Raw genomic sequence first — 20,668 nt, 5'->3', positions numbered from 1 at the left:
AAAAAAAAGAATCCAGAAAAATTACTAAAATGTCAAAATTGGAAAAGAAAAAAATATTGAAATGTTATAAATCATTAGTTAAATATGACTGACCAACATAATATATTCTACATATATTTTACACCTTTATGGATCTCAGGGCCTCACAGAGAGCACTGGCACATAATTTACTCATACATTAAGTGTAAGGAAAAGAAATAATGTGCATACCTTTTCAGGCAAGCGGCTTAGTAAAGATAACCCAAGATACAATTCCACCAAGGGCCTGTCACCGTATGGGTTGTAATTCTAATTTACAGCAGCAATAGCACACCCTGCATGAGCCTCCTTGATTCAATAACATTCTATTATTTTTAAGAGCTGCACAGCGAACCTTTATCAATCTCCCAATACTAAATATATCAAGATGTGACAATCACCCCTTTCCTTATGGATTAAATAACGATTTGAAATGTCATATTTGGATGTAGTGAGCAATATGCCTGCTGCCAACCATTGACAGCAAACCACAGTAGTTAATATGACTCTATGAAAGCAGGCAAGCTTGAAGCATGAGCATAAAGCATATTTGAGGTTTCACTTACGTATTTCAGCAAATTGATCATATACACTTATTAATATTTCAAGTTATTTTTATTTAAAACTATCTTCGCACATGGTGAAAACTAGATAAAAGAATGCTTAGACACCCTCTTGTTAATGAATTACCCTCAATTGAAATTCCTCTCACAAATATCCTTACACAGAGGAAACATTTTTCCCCTCATAAACTTCACTCCCATTAGAGAACACTTTTTATCTTGCCTGCAAAACAGAAGGATATTTTCAAAGCCTCACAAGCCCGTTCTGATTAAGGTAAACAGTGTAATTACCTATCTAAATATTTAGTGTGCTTCAATAGGCTGAGTGACAGTTCTCTCACTTAACAGACCTTATTTTACCTGTCCACCTGGCTTAGATCATGAGCTATACTTCACATTCTTCATGAGCAGAAGACAAGTCATTTAAATGCAAATGATCTTTGTCCATGATTGGGAAATAAGCTCTGAGGTTCTTCCCCAAATTCTACATTTACTGCTTAGAAGTTCGGGTTTTTTATAGACCTTCTTTCCTGCTTGGGTGTTTTTTTGAGAGTCACTAAGCACAATTATAAAGGCTCTGTCAGCTTCAGACATTGGGTTTTATCCAGGTAGGGTATACTTAGCTGGGAGTTGTATGCATCACCTGGGGCTAGAATGGATGTTCTGTACCAGGGAATGTCCCAGAAAAAAAGAAAAAAAAAAAAAAGGAAAAAAAAAGAAAAAAAGAAAAGAAATACAGTCCTATAGGCATAGGTTATTACGGCAGAAGGGGTGGACATACAGAAGCCAATGGAGAGATGACCTTTCCTCATGCTGACGAAGGTTTCCCTAGCTCCTTTCATGTCCTAATGGATTTGCCTTTCTACAGATACCCTGATGTTTACAGTGATCAGGCCTTGTGTTTCTTCATATTCATGACAAAAATGGCATCATTAAGCTTTAGCAGTCCTCCACTGGAGGTTAGTGTGCTCAAAACAAAATCAGCAAAAGAGAAGGGATTTACATGTCTCAGCCGATTCTCTACAGAACCTGGTGCAGAGTTGGTAACATCAGGGAGAGAGGTGGAACATAGAGCTGGGGGCAGTAATTTCTTAAACTGCAAAAGCAAAAGCTAGATTTGTTAGAGCTTGTTTGACCATGCCCTAACTACCCTTTTTGAAGTGCACAACTAAGCTAAGAAGAGACAGTGCTGCCCATTAAAGAAAGTCTTTGAAGATACCTTTAAAAACAAAGCCAAGTCGATTATATGACTATGCATCTGTGTGAAAAAATAGCTGATTTCATCTCTAAAATTACAGGAGAACCTCAACTGTAAATAGTTATGTGTATCAGAAACAAATACTGCATTGGCCAAATATATATATATCCTACAAACTGCTAAGAGATCTGGTCCTTTGGATCATAGACCACCGAACTAAAATTCATCATAAGTCAATAACAAGATCCCTGAGGAACTTCAGCTGATCTGCTGATTTTCTATGATGCAACATGAAACAAGCTAGTAATTTCCATACAGGGACTAATAGGTAGATATCGCCAGCACCAGCTTCTTCCTTTCAGCCCCAAATAAACAAAGAAGTACCACCTGCTATTGTTATGTGAAGCAAAAACCATATTTCTCATCTTAACATTTTCTTTACCCTTTGTGGAAGTCTGCTCATGGAATCGGTTGAAAAGATATCATTGGCTCTATGCAGAAAGTTCTTTTTCCGTAGATGAATAATTCAATTTTCAATCTTGTTAATCCTCTGCCTTTCAGGAGCATTAAATTAAGTTTCAATTAAGTATTTCTGAAGTAATTTGACTGTTTATCTTCTTGTTTTCTACTCCATAAAACCACACCACCTATAGAAATGCTTAGAAAGAAATTTTCTAAGTGCAGGTTCTATTTTGAATTACTGGAGAACTGTTGGGCAAACGTAAACAAGATTTTTGTTACACCTGGTTGTTGTTGTTGTTGTTTTTCTTTTGATCTTTTAAAAGAAGTTAATGGGTACATTTTTCAGCATCCTCACACTATAAATAGGCACCTTTTTCAAAATCTCTCAAAAGTAGTAATGTTCTCTACGTAAACGTTAATCAGCTTATGCAATGTGTCATCCTCATGTCCCTTTAATGAGATTAAACTCTTCTTGCTGAGTGCAAGGTTTCCTGCAGTGCTCTATTCTTCTTGCTGTTTCTATCAGAGGAAGACCCCACCCTTCCTGTGTCAAGTATTTTACAAACACATAAAAAAGATAATACCTGCCCTGACAGAAAAATTCCCTTCACTGGCTCTCTTAACATCCCAGGGCAAGGTTCTCTGTACCTCCTGAAGCAACAAAGTGACTAAAGCTGCCAAAATGTGGAAGTACCTTTCCTGGCCTGTCACTCCTCTTCTTTCAGGACCACCAATGACATTAAATGGTTGTAAACCAAGACTCAAAATATAAGCAGTGCGAGTATCCCTACCCACTCTAACACGACAGAGGTTGACCTCACACTGACTTTCCTTGGTCCACTGAGCCATCTTTACCAATCCCTATCACCTTCTCAGTTGTGCCGTGATCACTGTTTCTGGAGGTGTAAGGTGACCTAGCCAATGAATTTATTTTAGTAAAATACAGTCTTCTCCAGTATTCTTTTGCCAGGTGGCATCACGCAGCCCCACAAGCAAGTGTGTGTTGCAAGGCTGCAGGGAGAAGCAGGGGTTGCCTAGATTATTGCCGTGGCTGAAGAAATGTCAAGTCCCCTCATACTATTCCCTGACACTACCTTCAAAATAGAGTAGCGTGTCTAATTCTCAGACTGTAGTTCACCATGCCTTTGGGCAAAACTGGCAACTGGACGTAACATTTTTTTAATGAGTTTAAGAGAAAGAATACAAGTATGATGAAATGCATCCATATTCATTCTGCAGTATTTGTGTGTACATCTATGTACACACATACATATGCACACAGGGAGCAGTCTAATTCTTAGCCATTAGCTGTTCTCTGCTGATCACTTTCAAGGGCTACAATGCAAGCAAGGCTTTATGCTCTACAGTTTCTCTGTGCCGTTGGGTGTCTTGCAGAAGGAACAGGAAAAAAGAATGTGGAGAAAACGTTGCTGCTTTGTCTCCTCTGCAGATGGTTTTAGGAATATGCAAAACAGTCTGTTTCCAAAGGCTGCAGCCATGGCTCCACTCCCTGCTTTGCCTTTGGAAAGCTGAATAATCTGCTGTTGGTGAAAAAATTGAGACGTCCAGGAGTCAGTTACTGTGGTGACCTCTGCCCACAGCAAGAGATCTCTCCATCTCCCTCCCCATCCCTACTACTACACTACTGAGTGTCACCACTCAGTAGGATCTCATCCTCATACTCAAGTCTGCCTCATTCCCTCTTCTCAGCTAGGTGTAGCAGAGCTGAATGTTCTTCTCTAAACCTCTTCATTCTAAGTTAATTCTCTTCTACTTTAGTCCAGGAATAGTGATGAAAGGTACCGACAGCCTTTGTTTAAGTAACAATTAGTATTCTGTGATCATCTCTTGGAGGCTGATGACGTACAAGCATGTCTGCATAAGGAAAAAATAATATTTGCAAGAAATCTCACCCTCATATCTTTAATACACATAGTTTGAAATGCTTAAGCACTTTCCTCCTTTTTCACAGGTATTGGGGAACCTTCTACTAGAGCAAGGAAGGCAGTGAAGCTTGAACTAAAGATCTGAAGCACTTTGCTGTGTCATCTATCTTCATTGTCCCTTCTGGGAGCCACAGAAATGGTACACACCCCATCTGGGAACCAAAAACACCTAGCAAGTGCAGCCTGAATGAGGGCTTGAAATGCTCTGCCATTTCATTTATCTTCTCCGTCCCTCCTGGCAACCAGAGAAACAGTGGCTGAAGGCACACCCCACCCAGAAACCAGAGACAGCAAGTGCTGTACCCTGAGCAGAAGCCTGAAAGCAAGCCATTCCATTCATCCCCTGCTTCCTGTCTGCAGCACTGTACCTGGCACAGGAGTCACTTAGGTAAACAAATGCCATCATGGCCCCCATAACTCTGAAAAATGACGTAAGCTCTCTATACTGATGAGAAACACAGTCTGCCTCCGTGTCCACAGAGCAGCTTGTGCTTCCCATTTGGGCATGAGCCAAGTTATAACCTTGTCTCACTGCACATGTCTGTATAAATGCACCCCATTTGTGGTCTGTCAGAAATCTAGGTTGTGTGCAACCAATTACATCAGTAATTAAAGAAGCAACAAACATTTCATTATGCACTTTTGGTGGGAGAGGAGAAACATACTCCCCCCAAACATCCTGTTAAAAGCACATTGGTCTGTGAAAGCGTATCATCAGGCAAGAAGTCTAATCACCTGACACTTTATTTATTTGCAGAATATGCAAACTAGGAGGATGGAACTTCCAGAAATTCTCACAGAGAAAATATAAGGTAAAGTGATATTTTTCTTCTAATAAAAGCAAAGTCTTGGGCTCAAGTAGGGAGTGTACCAAAGTACAGATTAAAACGCAACTGTACTTTTCCAGACAAGTAATAGAAGTCAATGGATTTGAAGCTTAGTGTTCATTCCTCACTTCACCAGGACTAGTATTTGGAGTAGAACATAAACTACTTTCTGAATACAGGGATGGGTTTCTGTCACATTATTCAGAAAAACTAGCATCCTAGCCTATGATTCCACTCATTTTAGTAGTTCTGGGTTTGTTTTATTTAAGAAATTATTTATTTTTATTTAGTTTACTGTTTAATAAACTTATGTGTCATTACTTTCAGAAAATTTATTTTGGCTTTATTTTTACTATTCATTTCAATTTTCCTTTCCTATATTTGTATATATCTCCAATTTAGTGCTAGACTATGAAAATTAATCACTGTATATTTCTACTGTATACTGACTAAAGCCTTCTTTTCTTGAGCTGGTAATGTTATGTAATGCATAAACAAAGGAAGAGGGCATAAAATCAGACTGACAGCACAGCTGTTTTCCAATATTTAAGATGGGACTAGCAAACCATCTTCAGTTCCAATGGTCTGCAAGCATTGAAACCAAGAATTAATTTGGTGACAGTGAAAATGCAATTCATTTTATCATGTACTGAAAAGATCTACCAGTCTACATTGTGTAACTTGCTGATAGGGATCAGAGGTTGTCCATCACACCATCTGCCTTTCATTCAGCAGGCTTCCAATTTCCTACAGACAGTGGAACAGCTGGGAGCAAGCCAGCCTGGAGGCGTAGAGCTGGGTGCTGTCAGCATATTGCTAGCATTGTAGCTCAGGGCATTGCACATTCTTTCCCAGAAGTCTTGTTGAAGTGCTCTTGAATAGGAGTGGTGAAAGGTCATGAGTAAAAGGAGTAGCTGCAGGTCTGCCAGGAATGATCAAAGCCATCTTAAAGTGTAAGTGTTTGTCCCTGTGAGGTCTCACAGCCAGGTCTGCAAAACCTCCTCCCTAATCAATGGCACTGAAAGCAGCAAACATGTTGAGTATTATTAGCATGATGCTTCTGACTGAATTAATGACAACAGTAGAAAAGTCCTTGTGTGGCTTCCATCACATTAAGATGCTCATTAGAGTCTCTAATGGAATAAAAAGAATAGATTTGTCAAAAATTGCCTTTTCAAGTTCCTCTTATCAGTATTGGCAAACAAATCAGTTTCTCACAAAGACATTTTTAATTTAATTCCAAAACCAGATTGGAAACATAATAGTTCATTAGAGTTTACAAGACTTGAAAGATTTTGACAAGTCTTTCCAAGATTTTTAATTAGAAATGCTCAGAAAACTGCAAAATGTGAAATGAGTGAATTTCAAATATTTCCAAACTGAGAACAAAAATGTTTTGAAATTTCTGATAAGCAGGTTTACAGCTTTTGATAAATTCTAATATTGAAGTTTGGTCTCCTAGAAGGGCCTTGGTCTGCTACTGCGCATTTTGCTGACATTTTATCCTCAGGTCAGTGATTCCATTGTTGCTGCAGCTAAGACAACTAGAAATTGGAAACCCATTTGTCAAGTTGCTTACTAGAATAAAAATACAAGGAAGCTTCTATAGGCAGTCTTTCCACCTTCCCAGTGAAAGTGAGCTCATTGATTTCTCCATGGAAGTGAATGCCAAAGAAGAGCATTGTCCAGTGGTTAGAGTACAAGATTGGAAGTGAAAGTAAATGTTTTCTCCTCTTAGGCATGCCATTAGATAAGTGAGCAAGTATTTGGCAAAGATAGTATATCCATTCTTTGCTGTGCCTACCTGCAAAAACTTCACTATACCCATGTGTATTGCAGGGTGTGAAATACCTGGACATGCATGTGTTGCCAAGTATTCCTTTGCCTAAGGAAATAATGTTTGCAGGGCTGAGATTTCTTTCGTTTCACATTTACTTTTTCACTTGATCAGGAACTTTAAATTTTACACAGATTAAGAGCACTTGTAGTTACTAAATTACTGAAATTTCCTGAAAATTGTCAAATAAGCCCAGAGAGATCCAAATTGGCCCTGCCATTCCCTTCTCACTGTACCTTCTGGGAAATACTGCAGTATAATCCCAAGTGTTACCTGTTCTGTTTCTCCTGCTGCACAGCTATTGTGAGCATCATATCTCATCTATCCATATATGGAGCTGCAAGTCAGCCTTTGAATATGCTGTTTCTTCCTAGCTTCTAAAAATTTATAAGAGAAAGCTATGGAATCTGTGGGGATGCAGAGGCAGAACTCAGGGGAGTCAATTAAGGGAGCTGGGATTTGTGTCTTTGTTTCTGAAAGGGGACAATTGCATGAGAGAGCAGAGTGCATTGATTCCTCTGTTTATGGAATAGCTTATTGTTATTAATGGATCTTCATATATCAATAGCATTAAATTCAAAATCGGTGTCTTGATGTTCTCTTGTTCTTACATTAGAGGACCAGATGAAAGCCTTTGTGTTCAAGTAATGTCCTCTTCAAAAATGTTTTTGCATGTAATCTTTTCTAGTTCATGTCTGGAGCACTGACTGCAGTTATCACATTTCATCTAAGTGGGCAGTAATCTCCAGTAGGAAAATGGCAATTCATTAGATTACATGTTACTTAGCATAGTAAAGTTTACTCTGAGAAAGAGACTGTTTTAGAGACAATCTGCCAAGAAAGTGACTCCGATTTATATTAAGGTAATGCAAAATTTGTGTAAATACTAGTTTGATTTACTGTGATTTTAGTTTGTTCTAAATCACTTGGGACCAGCATATACTTGACCAACATATAGTGTCCTTGTAGTAGTTTGCACTCAGTTAAATTGGCTTTAAACTGTCTAAGCATGCACAAATACTTGGGGTTTTCTGGCAAACAATCTAGAACAACTAAACATCTTGCCTAAATTTGTCCCTCTTGAAAATGAAAAGTAAATTAATGTCAGAGGGGTTATTTGTTATTCTTTCAACGTGAGATAAAGTACAGAAGAGGTACAGTGCTAAATAAATGAGTTGTTATAGTTCAGTTTGTTTGCCTATTCCAGGGTGGGGTGGAGGGAGGAGCAGACAGGATACACAACATTATTTTAGCAGTGATACCTCTGATTTTCTTAATTGTCCTTATTTCCATCCCTGGTTTCATTCTTAAATTTCCCTACTTCATAATAATAGTTTAAGCATTTTAAATGTAATCCCTGGCTGTTGGTGCTAGTGTTAAAATATTCAGAAAATACACTAAACTATAGGGTAGAAGTTAAAAACTTCAAAATCGAAGCACGTCTTTATATTTCAGCACAAACTCAAGCAATAAATTTTAACACTGGAGTCACTACTACTACATCTTAGTCTGATGACAGTGAAATAACATCTTAATTACATTCTTTGAAAAAGAGATCTTCCATGTTCTGACATAATGCAATAGCAATTGAATTTAGCAATTATGGTATTACTATTATTATTTTTGTGAGCTGTTGAATATTCGTTATCAGCTCAGTCATAAATGAATCTATCTTGTTTTCTGTTATTTTCCTACCCTTGTAGTACTTCCTATAATGTATCCTTTCATAGCCGTGTAGAAATGTATGTGGTTCCATGTCAATCAGATTTTCTCTTGGAATTTACATTGCATATTTTATTTTATTTTTTCTTATCACCACACAATATGAATGAAGCAGCTGCTTTCCCAATGGACTTTTGAGAGACCTATGAGTAAAAGATTGTTATTGTTAGGTTGCATTAAGAATGAAGATCTAAAGAAATTAAACAATTTGGGATACCTACAGGCTGTGGCAGACTTGGGCAAAAGGCTAAATCTGGTGAATAAAGATGAATGGAATCCAAATCATTCCCACTGTAGGCTAATCCGTTAACTGAGAAACACTTTCCTTGTCTGCAGTAAGACTCCAGTATTGGGAATTAATCAACCAAACAATTCTGCCTCTTTCCCCAAACCTGTTTCCTTATTTGGAACATGAGAAGATACTGCTTTCAGTATTTCAGTTATCCCTTCCCTGAAGTAAGTAAAACCAAAATATTAATATCACTGAAAAAATGGCTATTCAGACGAGTAACTCTTAAACTTTTTAGATCAGGACTGTCTTTTCTTCCTTGAAATCTACACTTGAAGGTCTGTCACAGCCTAAAAAATTATATTACCTAATGTGCACTATTAGAAAATGCTTATGTAGCTTCCAGTAAAACACACTTCCTAGTGCAAACTCTTTCTTCAAATCCCACTTTTCAACTTTCAGCTACTTTTATTTCCCTACTTTTTGTCAGATTTCTCATCTTTAATTTGAACAGACTGAAAACCCACGTATTTCCTGAATCATGCCATCACAGAATCAAAGAACTGTAGAAGTTGTAAGGGATCTATGAAGATGATCTAGTCCAGTTCCACTGCTAAAGCTGCTTCACTAGAGTAGTTTGAGCAGGAAAGCATCCAGGCAGGTTTTCAGTATTTCCAGAGAAGGAGACTCCACAGCCTCTGTGTGCAGACTTTCAACCTTTCCTCACAAGGCAGAATCTCCAGGCCTCTCATCATCTTTGTGGCCCTCCTCTGGATAATCTCTAGAAGATCCCTGTCTTTCTTGAACAGATGAGTCCAGAATTGGAGACTGCACATCAGATGTGGCCTCATCAGAGCAACACAGAGGAGAAGAATCACATCCCTTGACCTTCTGGCAATGCTCTTTTAAATGCATCCTAGGATACTGTTGGCCTTCTTGGTCACATGGGCATGTTGCCAGCTCATGGCCAACCTGTTGTCCACCAGAACACCCAGGTTCTTCTCTGCAGAGCTCCTTCCCAGCAGGTCATCTCCTAACCTGTATTGATGCATGTGGTTAACCCTCCTCCCCAGGTGTAAATCTCCATGTTTGCCCTTGTCAGACTTCGTAAGGTTTATCTCTACCCAACTCTCCACCCTACTCAGATCTTGCTGAACTCCTTCTAGCTTTATATCATCTGCAAAATTGTTGAGGGTGCATTCTGTTCCTTCATCCAGGTCACTGATGGAGACCAAAACCAGTATCAAGCCCTGGGGAACACCGCTAGTTACAGGCTTCCAACTAGAATCTGTGCCACTGATCACAACCCTCTGAGCTACGCCAGACAGCCAGTTCTCAATCCACCTCACTGTCCACTCATCTATCCCACACTTCCTAAGCTTATCTATGTGGATGTTTAGGAAGGCAGTGTCAAAAACCTTACTGAAGTCGAGATAGACATCATCCGCTGCTCTCCTCTCATCTACCCAGCTGGTGATGATATAAAAGGCTACCAGACTGGTCAAGTATGATTTCCCCTTGGTGAACCAATGTCAACTACTCCTGATAACTTTCTTCTCTTCCACTTGCTTGGAGATGATGCCCAGAATAATGTGTTCCGTCACCTTCCCAGGAACAGAGTTAAGGCTGATTGGTGTGTAGTTCCCTGGCTCCTCCTTCTTGTCCTGTTTGGACACTGAAGAGACATTGACTATTCTCCAGTCCCCAGGCATCTCTCCCATTCTCCATGATCTGCCAAAGAACTTGGCAATCACTTCTTCCAAATCCCTCAGCACTCATGGGTGCATCATGGGCGGACTATAGGTTTGGTTGCGTCAAATCTGCCTAGATAACCTCTGGCCAGGTCCTTCTAGACCAAGGGGAAGTCCTCCTTTCCCTAAAATCTCTCTCTTATCTCCAAGGTCTGGGATTTCCAAGGGACAGTCTTAGCAGTAAAGACTGAAGCAAAGAAGGCATTCACTAACTCCACCTTCTAAGTGCCCTCCAGGGCACCCACATCGTCCAGTAGCAGACCCATATTTTCACTATTCTTCCTCTTGCTACTGACATACTTAAAGAAGTCTTTGACCTCCCTTGTCAGAATAAATCCAAGTGAGCCCTAGCCTTTCTCGTCGCATCCCTGCATGCCTTTCTATATTCCTAACAAAAGGCCAGATCCCTTTTCCACATTCCTTAGACTTTCTTCTTCCATTTGAGTTTTAACTTGAGCTTCTTGCTCATCCATCTGGATCTCCTGCCACCTTTTCCTTATTTCTTACTCTGAGAGTTGCACTAATCTTGAGCTTGGAACACATGGTACTTGAATGTCAACCTACTCTCTTGGGACCCCTTACCTTCCAATGCTCTAATCCACAGGATACCTACCTTAAGGAAGTCAGAGTTGTCTCTCCTGAAGTGTACGGTTGAAATCCCACTTATTGCCTGTTGTAGAAGGCGCTTGACGGGGATACGTGCTGTACGGGATAGGCCTCTCCCTAAGCACAGTGAAAGGGTGCTGTTATGCTCAGACAGACTGTCCTTGCTAACGAAGTAAACAAGATAAGAAGGTGAAGGAATGAGGAGACAATAGGAGACAAATAAGGAATTGTAGTAAGGGGCTAAGATCCAGTACGGACGAATCAGGACAGAGCACGATAGATCAAGTAAAGGTATATAAGCTGTGCTTAGTAGTGAATAGACACCATTTTGCTGCTCATCATATTGGTGTGTGTCTGCAGTCATTTGGCCCTGATCAGGTAATTGGTCAGTGAGCGCAGAGGCCTAACACAGGGGGCTAACGTCATAGTTGCAGAAAGCAACAATTGCCTTGTTTCTTCCATGGAAGGTCCTGAACTCAACTATCTCATCCTGCCTAGTATCACTACCACCATATTCTATACTCATACTATAGTCTCACTGCCCAACTCTTAACAGCCAAGCTTTAGCCGCCCTTAATCAGCCAGTCTCTGTTCCTGTAAGAAGCACATCCCTCTTCCTCAATGCTGGTTCATTGCTTAGGTGTATTCCCCACACTCAGTATATTTCTCCTTGGCGTGGAGGGAAAGGAAAGGGTGGAAAGAAGGATGGACATCTACCACTGACACACTAGGCTAACACAGTATAGTTTTGGCTCCATCTCACTGACTTGGAGTAAATGTTACACACTTTGCATGAGAATTGTGGGAAAAGAGGAGAGGAGAGAAGAGGCAGAAGTCAATTGTATTTTCTTGAGGCACTCCTATGTGTATTTAGGCCCTCAGGATTTGCCTGGCATCATTGTCCTTCATTGAGGAGCAAAGTCTTAGCAGCAAACTGGCACCTACAGGTAGTCTGGGACAATTCTATTCCTGCAGTTGCAGTGCATTTCTTTCTCAGTATCAATAATATCTAAAACTGATGGAGGAATTTTTTTTTAAATATATTTTTAAAAATTACTTTGAAATGCTTATTTATTTTTAATGTTCATTTTTATTGCATGGTTTTTGATAAGGTTTAGTGATTAAATTTAATTATTCTAGATGCTTTTCTCTTTAATTTCCTCCAAAGTGCAATGTGAAAGCATTGTTTCTGGGGATTTGATTTCTTTTTAACTTCTAGTTATTCTGATCAGCAGGACTGCTGGGATTCACCACCTTTAATAACATGGCTTGATTACCTTTAAACATGTAGCTAGAGTTCAGAAATATCACCCATGTCCTCATCAGGAGGGATGTGAAAAAACAGTTTTTCTTGCCTGAGCCTTGTCTGTTTATCTCTTATTCTCTTAACAGCCAATTGTTAAACACCTGAAAATTAACCTACAGTAAAAGTTCTCAATTTCAGATAATATATAGCCTCTTACCAATTTATCTTGATGTCTCTGTCTATTAGCACATTATATTTTGTCTTTCACCGAATAGTTAATATTTCATTCCCTGGGCAGTGTTTTTAGCTTGGTTTTCCAAGGTTGCTAACCATATGCAATTACATTATCTATCAATCCTCATTTTCTTCATTCTTCCTCCTACAAGTTTAGAAATTTTTGTCCAAAATCAATCATTTTGGACAGTCTGCATGAACTGCAGTGTGTTCTTCTGCTTTCCAAACTGGTGGGTTAGTACTCATAGAAGTGCTGTGTGTAGGGAACTGTGTAGGACAAACAGAAAGCATTGCTGGGTCTTTATGGGATGTAGCAGTTTCACAGTGAGAGTGTAAAGTAAGGGAGAATTTTCTCTTAGATTATTGTGTTATTTAGATATACTTTGTAGGACAGATACTCATACAGATACATAAATAAATAAATATGTGCATATTTATCTCACAGTTGGAAGTACTTCTATGTGATACACACAAATCACAATTGAAATACGTTTTCCATGATGGTGATTTCCCAATACAAGCAGGTGACATAAACTGGTAAATCTTTTTAACAGAGAATAAAATAAAGCAGACTTTTGCTATCAGCTTGACCCAAGCTTTTACCAGTGATATTTATTGGAACAAGAAGCACACTATCCTCTTTGAATCTTTTGATGATATGGACCAGTATGGATTATGAGAAATATGTTTAGTTTTCTTGACTCAGAAAAAAACAAGTACAGTACAAGTACAGGAGTACACAAAGGGATACCAATTTAAATTTGGTACTAAAATTCTGTAATGCAGTGGCTCTGCCCTGTCTTATTTTGCTTCTGCTTGCAGTGGTACAGTAACATCCAAGAGACTACAAAAAGTGATCAAAAAGAGAAGATAAGTTTTCAAACCCTATAGCAAGATTTGATGGAGCCTATCTGTAGGAGCTTTGTTGCACCACCTGACCTAGAAATATTTTCCCACCCATTGCTAACCCAGTGGCTTGAAGTTGTGAATATGTCTATGGAGCACAATTTGGTGCTGTGCGAAAATATCCAGGTCCACCACTCACACGTGGTGACAGTGTGGCTTAATGAGAACAATGCACAGGGAACTTTGGGTAACAATGTAGATATATCCTAATTAATAGAGAGGAAATTATAAAAGCATCTTGAATATTCTTTTTGCTGTATTGCAGACTTGCTATTATATCTAAAATGTGTAATTGATAGAGCAACAGAGTTGGGAAATTCTAGTGCTAATTTTAAAGTGAATTAGTTGAGATTTTGGTAAGAGTGTACCTGTGGCAGTCTAGGATGCTGGTAGACTAAAGATGCCAGGAGCTGGGCATCCTGGGGAATTTCAGTTTCATTCTGCTGGGATATTATCTTGCTATGTGTTGACGAGGTTACTGTGGTCCTCATCTGAATTGGGCTGAATGGCTACATGGCTGCAACTGTGTTACATGACACAAGTGAAAGCTGTAGAGGCTGATAGGGTTCGGTAGCAGTTTTGATTTGGATGATCTCTTTGGTTAAGAATGATTTCTTAATTTTTGTCAAATTTTAACAGAGATTCCCACTCTTATCTACAAGCTTGATGCTTTCTACAGGAGGAGGATGGAGCTGAGATTTATCTCTAAGATCAGCACTGACCCAGTCAAGACCGAAAGTACTAATGCATTGCTAATAACATGTCAAAAAAAAAGAAAAAAGAAAAAAAAAGGAGTTCACAGAGAATGGCTAGAACTTAAGACAGGAAATACTAGTAGATGGGGTAATTTATGATACCCTTATGAATTCAGTCCCTCCAGAAAGGCAGATTTCAGAAAGTGAACTAACTGAAGAGTTTTCCAATTTCAGAACCGATCTTAGTTGCAGCTGCAACTAAGTAATATTAAAACTGAGCAAAAACTGCTATGGTTTAATTACATTGGTAATATCGCATTACAAGAATTTTGAAATCCTGTTGTAATCAGTGACAGGATTGAAAAAGAGTGACCATGTTGCGAACCCTTCCAGCACTGTATTCAGACACTTCTGCAGCACCCTCTCTTTTTTATTTTCTCAATTTTTACAAAAACAGATTAAGGATCTTATTTTCTTTAAGTTCATTATATATTGAAATGTACAATATTATTGCTAAGGTTTTGTGTTTTAGTTAAAAATCATTTCAAATACACTGTCTTTTTTCTTTTTTTTTCTATTTGTTTTTTCAGCACTCTTTTTTCCTACTGTACATATTTAGTTCTCTTATTTTTCACTTACATGTAGACTTTAACATGCTATCATTAAATGTACAGTATGTATACTGTAGGGCTTTGCCAAAAGTCAGGAGACAAATCGGAAGAGATTATTTACTTTTTTTTGTACCATGCATATGTTTCGTAACAGACTGACAGGATTTTGGAAACCTGAGGATCTCTTTTGAGATGAATAATGTAATTGAGAAGTCTCTCTCCACTTATTCCCTGTGCAAGATTAATGAATGGCAAAGATTTCTCATTTTGATTCTTTCAGCTCAATCACAGAACACTAAATTTATAACACAAGTAGATTATACTCCGGTAGGTTTTGGCTTCATAGAAAGCACGGTCAGAAACAAAGCTGAAGTAGGTGCACAGTAAGTGCTCAGTTCCAAGCCGTAAAAAAACCACACGGCTTTCCAGTTCTGGTTCTCCAGCCCAGATGAGCACAAAGGAATGTGGGTGGAACTCACCCTCCTGCCAAGGCTATTACCTAAGCCTTATTTTGATTGGGATTTAAGTGGTGCACTGGCTATGCACTGCACGAGAGGGGAACAGAAAAATCACAGAGGCCTCTGTAGATCTTCCTTCAAAGCAGAGCTGTAGGACAATGTGTATTTATTTCCATGGCCGGGAGGCAAAGATGTCTCCATCCCAGAAGAAAGATCAGTGGTCAGGGGACTGCTTTGTGCCCCTTCAGCCAAGATGCTGGAGGAAATGGTGCAACCACATCTTGCTCATTCCTATCTGATTGGCACAGAGAGGGACTCTAGGAAAAGGAAATCCCAGGTTTGCTTTTTCTCAGCAGTTGTAGCCTAAAAAGGTGTGTCTGCATTTTAATGTAATTCTTAATGAATGCCAGAAAGTATTTTAATGCTACTTTGCAAAAGATTAAAAGAGAATGTCTAAAGGGGATAATGTAAGCATAGAAGGGTTATATTTTAGTAAAATTAATCCTACCTAGAAAGGAGACCTGTAACAATGTCCATCCGGACAAATCCAATTTAACTGTCTGAGAAGCAGTGTTAAATTTACTCAGTGCATTTCATTGAGAGTGGAAAATCAGTGAGATCCTCCTTGTGTTAGGTGAATGAAAATACTTGGACTAACTGCAAAATGCTTCAATTCAAAGAAAGAGAATCTTACATCCCAAGGTTTTAAACAAAAGTTGATGGGTGAAGAGAGCAGGACAGTCTCTGAGACTTTATCTCAGAAACTGGAGATGAACTGGAGAATCAGGGAGAAAGGGGTAGAAGGGGTAGAGAAGGCACCCCTGTCATGCATCTCCTCCAGAAATGTAGTAAAAATATGGTGAAAATACACTGTTAAAATACCTGGTTAAAAGCTCCTCGATTCTACTACAAGAGAAAAATACTCCCATCCAAACAGATCATTACACATACCCATAGTTTTTAGAACGTTCTCCTAGGCTCCATTATAGATGCTGAGGAGGCAAATAGCTCTGTCTCATGCACTCTCTCTCTCTCCTCATTTTTTTTTTTTTAATATAAGGAAATGTTGGTTCTTGCCAAAGAAAGAGGTTAGTCAGCTGAAAATGAAATTCTCCCTTCTGTGCCCTCACATGTTGCTGCTTGTACAGCTGAAGCACCTGTGCTCTGAGCAACCAGAACCCTCCAGAGGGAAGTGGCTATTGGCTCCCCACCCTTTCCCAGCTCTGAAGTGTGACCCATGGAGCACCCTACACGTCAGCTGCTAGTGGGCTCTCAAGGTGAATGAGTTACATCAGGCTGCTGAAAGGGTCAACATGATTGATAAATGGGGCCTTGGATCCATCCAGTGGAGCCCAGATATCTGACAAAGGTGTTAGGGTCTGATTCCAGAAGGATCTGAAGGTGTAAAGCCTACAAGCCCTACTTGGTTCAGAAATAGTAGATCTAAATGGCTCTTCAAGTGTTTGATTGGAGACACTTTGTATCAGTTTGGTGTAGAGACAAAGCACAGCCCCTCATTTTGATAAAGCCAGAGAGCAGAAGGAGACACTCAATGCAGGTGCAAGACATTGCTTAGTCCTGTTATAGCTGCAGACATCTGTTCTCTTGTAGATGAGAAAGTGGTAACCAGCAAGTATGTCAGCTGGAGAAAACAGGTAATATATGGTAAAGCCTCTATCAGGACCTTTGCCCTATTGAACAAAAACCCTGTCCCAAGGGTGTGCTCTCTCCATGACAGATGAGATGTCAGCTCTGCATGGTAAGCGCAATGAATTTCATGAGAAGGAAATTCCCATGATACAACTGGCTAACTATAACTTGTTAGCCTAATGGCTCCTATTATGCTGTCCCTCGAAACTGAGACCAACTTTGGTGTTTAAAAAAAAAAAAAAAAAAGTTGTCATGCAGAAAGAAATCTCATTTCCAGTACTTTTAGAGTTGTATCTTCCCACTTGAATAATAAAGCTGAGAATGAGCAAGAACCATGGTAGATAAATCTGACTTCAGCAGGTGGTGAGAAAGGACTTCCTATTCTGTTCTTTCTATTGCTGTCTACATACAGTTTCTCTTTAGAGAGTATAGCTATTTGCCTTAGCATATTAAATGCCAAAGAAGGTGAATTTACTACAGTCCTGACTAGTAAATTGCTCTTTTTGTAATCAGAAATACCTACTGCTGTGTCCCCTGTATCTGCTTTTGGATGATCTAGCAATTAGCAAAACAGTTTAAGGTGAACACATGCACTTCAGAGATTATCTTCAGTGATAGACATGTTTGAAACAAAATGGATTAAGAACTGAAGGATTAGGTCCAGAGTTATGGGCTGCCTTTACTGATTTTTTGCTTCTGGTATTCCTTTACATGTGGTATATGTTTGTTCTTCTAAGAGCGTTAGGTGTCTATTCATTCTTGCTGTTTTTGTTGTGGACCATGGCTAACATGCAATGTATTTGCTTCTGTTTTTCTCCCTACTTGACTGTCCAAGTCTAGGTGAATCTGAGGTGGAGAACAGCTTCCAAACTATTTGGATTTGGTGATAAGATTGATGACATACTTTGAGACAAATTAGTGGAAAAGACTGATAATATATGCATACATGAGAGACTGTTACTTGAACCTAATCTTACGTATTAGAGGAAAGCTCTTATTCTAGCAAGCAAAATTGAGTTGGTTATTAATAATGCAAGGATGGTTACTGAGGGAAATACTTAGCTCATATGAGTGATTCTCATTAGGAGAGACTGGAAAAGCAGAATTCAAATGGGATAAGTGCAGCTTAGTGCTTCTGCTTAAAGCATTACTGTTGCAAACAGAAACCTCCCAGATTTATACTTACGTTTTCTTTTATTTGCCTGTGGCCACACCACTTAAATGTGTGACCTCATCAGCTCTTGCAATGTAAGCAGAGTTCAGCTAGGATAGTACTACCGTGAGAGTAACAGGGAACAAATGCTTCTAGTTTTCCCGAGTGCCAACTTTTCTCCTGTGGCAGGACTGACCTGATGAACTACTCTGATAGCAGTGGTGCTGAGCTGCAGGTGATGCCTAATAAGAAAGAACTCATAATTAGGTATTATCATTGAAAATCCCAACATGGCATTTTTCCTGGTAGATATTGGCCTTGAATAGACAGATGAGACTGCTAATACATTTGCTTCTGTACAAAGGAGAAGATTATGTCCTTGTGCCCCCAAGGGGGCAAAGAGCAGAAGATGCATATCTACAGATGAAGGTGCATATTTTTGTATTCAGGGCTATGGGACAAAAACTAAGGCCTCAAAAGAGAGACCTCTGAATGAAGGTTAACAGCACAAGTGGATAAATGTTTCAGATCAGAAATCAAAGTAAACAATAGCCAGTCACCTCTGAGGTTCTTGTTTCCTTGTCAGCATTGAAAATACTGTTTCATTTCTTAATTTTGTATACTAGGACCTGTGCCTGAATTCACAGTCCAAGGATGTGCACGTCATCATATGCTTTCTAGTCAACATTATATTGTCTAAAAACATGATACATAGATGATTTTTGGCATATTTTTAATGTGTTTTCTTAATGTATTCTATACCAATCTCGTGTTCTTAAGAGTCAAATTCAAGCCATGCCTGTCTAAAGTTTTTATCCTATACTTATTAAATTTAATGAGTTTTAAAACTGATTTAATCTGTATAGGAGTAGTGCCTAAATCCCTTAGGCAATGGTAGGCATGAAGGACATTTAATATCGAAGTGGGAGACGTCCTAAACTACAGGCCAAACATCCCACACCCACAGTGGTATGCCTCAACTATTTTTTTTTTAATATGGTTGTGTGCTGGTGCGTTCTCCATAATGTAATCTGCATGTAAAATGGGACACACAGTTCTGGGGAAAAAGTAACTGAGTTTCTTGAGAGAGCTAGAATCTATTTCAACAAATATTTATAATGCTTATGTAGAAAGATATGATGAGTAGATCAAGTTCCACGAAATTATTTTTCATCTCTTCTGCCCATCCTACCTCTTAACAACAGCTAAACTGCCTCATAATGTTTTATCAATTGAATGATATTTTTTGTGGTTCAGTAATACCAAAGTAAAAAGCACAGATTTTACATTCAGCTTTTAAAGATAAAGATGAAAGGTTAGTTTAAATTTATCTGGGGTTCAGAAATATTTTAAAATATACCTTTCCACTGTTTGCTTGGATTTCTTGAATTACTATTTAATTTTGGTATCCTGTTTGTGACACCTTAAAACAGCTTCGAACAGCCAGTGCCCCCTGCTTCTTGAAAACATGGTCTCTTCAAACAGATAAAAACTTCAAAAATGAGTGAAAATTCAGCTGGTAGTTCCCATATCTCTCCCTTACATTCAGATTGTCAAGATTAATACTCTGAAAACCTTTTAACTGGTAAGGAGCTACCCCATGAGGTTTATCATTCAGAAAACCAGACTATATGCCTCTCTGGAAAAGAAGTTCAATTCCAGCTAGCTTGTGGAGGAATAGACAACTCAGACTGAAAAGAAAGGACACTCTAATGTCATCTGCAAAGATAGATATCCCTTTAGGAGATATACATACAGGCTTTAACAAAAAAAAGGTGTTTTTTTAGGTCATTTTTAGTGGTTTAGATCTGTATTGTAACAAAATTTAATCCTGCTTTTGCTGGTGTAAAACAGAAATAATACCACTGAAATCATTAGGCTTACTCCACTTTCATATATACAAAATTCTGCCCTCTCACAAAAAAAAAAAAAAAGAGCTTTCTTTTGCTCTTTGTTTAAGCTGACAGTTACTGGCACTGAGGACTTCATCTTTACATGTGATATAATTCAAAATTAGGAGCAGCGTAAGTATTAAAATAGTAAGCAACAGTGAAGAATTCAGTTTATCTCCATCTGTGTGACAATGAAGAGCCCAGAATACAGTGCTCTGAGGTTCACCTGCACAGTGTAATGACCTAATTAGACCAGAACTTGCCAAAGTTTTAGAGGAAAAGTTCTTACTTACCATTTCAGTAATGTCTCATAAATAAATAAACAAACAAACAAACAACCCAAATTCCTATAATTTACATCAGTGCTTTTCAGAATTTTGTTTCATGAGTAAGTTAACACAAGGTAAGCTAGGATGAGAACTTTATAACCGTCAGAAAGGCTATTGTATATCATTATTACATGCAAACTGTGTATCATTAAGTAATATTGCTTAGCTCTTTCACTGTAACACCGACAACCTCATATTTACTACTTAATGCAGCTATGCACCCTGGCAGTTAACATGCACTAACAGAAACACTTTCGGTTCACACCACTGTTTCTTCCATATAAACTTGCTCATGGGACTGTACTTTGCACTATAGCCTCCATGCTAATTTACTA

The 20,668-nt window shown here is 38.8% G+C and overlaps 1 long non-coding RNA gene across 1 annotated transcript in view; it reads left to right on the top strand.

Moving 5' to 3' along the window:
* LOC112531764 overlaps positions 1-20,668 on the top strand; it is a 165,432-nt gene that overhangs the window by 105,623 nt on the left and 39,141 nt on the right. The window contains exons 3-4 of the long non-coding RNA XR_005857824.2: positions 4,214-4,575; positions 4,945-4,999. This is a non-coding gene — a long non-coding RNA (uncharacterized LOC112531764). The remainder of the gene's footprint in view (positions 1-4,213; positions 4,576-4,944; positions 5,000-20,668) is intronic.

This window comes from Gallus gallus, chromosome 2 (assembly GCF_016699485.2).
Source record: "Gallus gallus isolate bGalGal1 chromosome 2, bGalGal1.mat.broiler.GRCg7b, whole genome shotgun sequence".
In the NCBI taxonomy this organism is placed as follows: Eukaryota; Metazoa; Chordata; class Aves; order Galliformes; family Phasianidae; genus Gallus; species Gallus gallus.
Note: the sequence above shows the minus strand (reverse complement) of the source record. Positions and strands in the feature narration are given on the sequence as shown.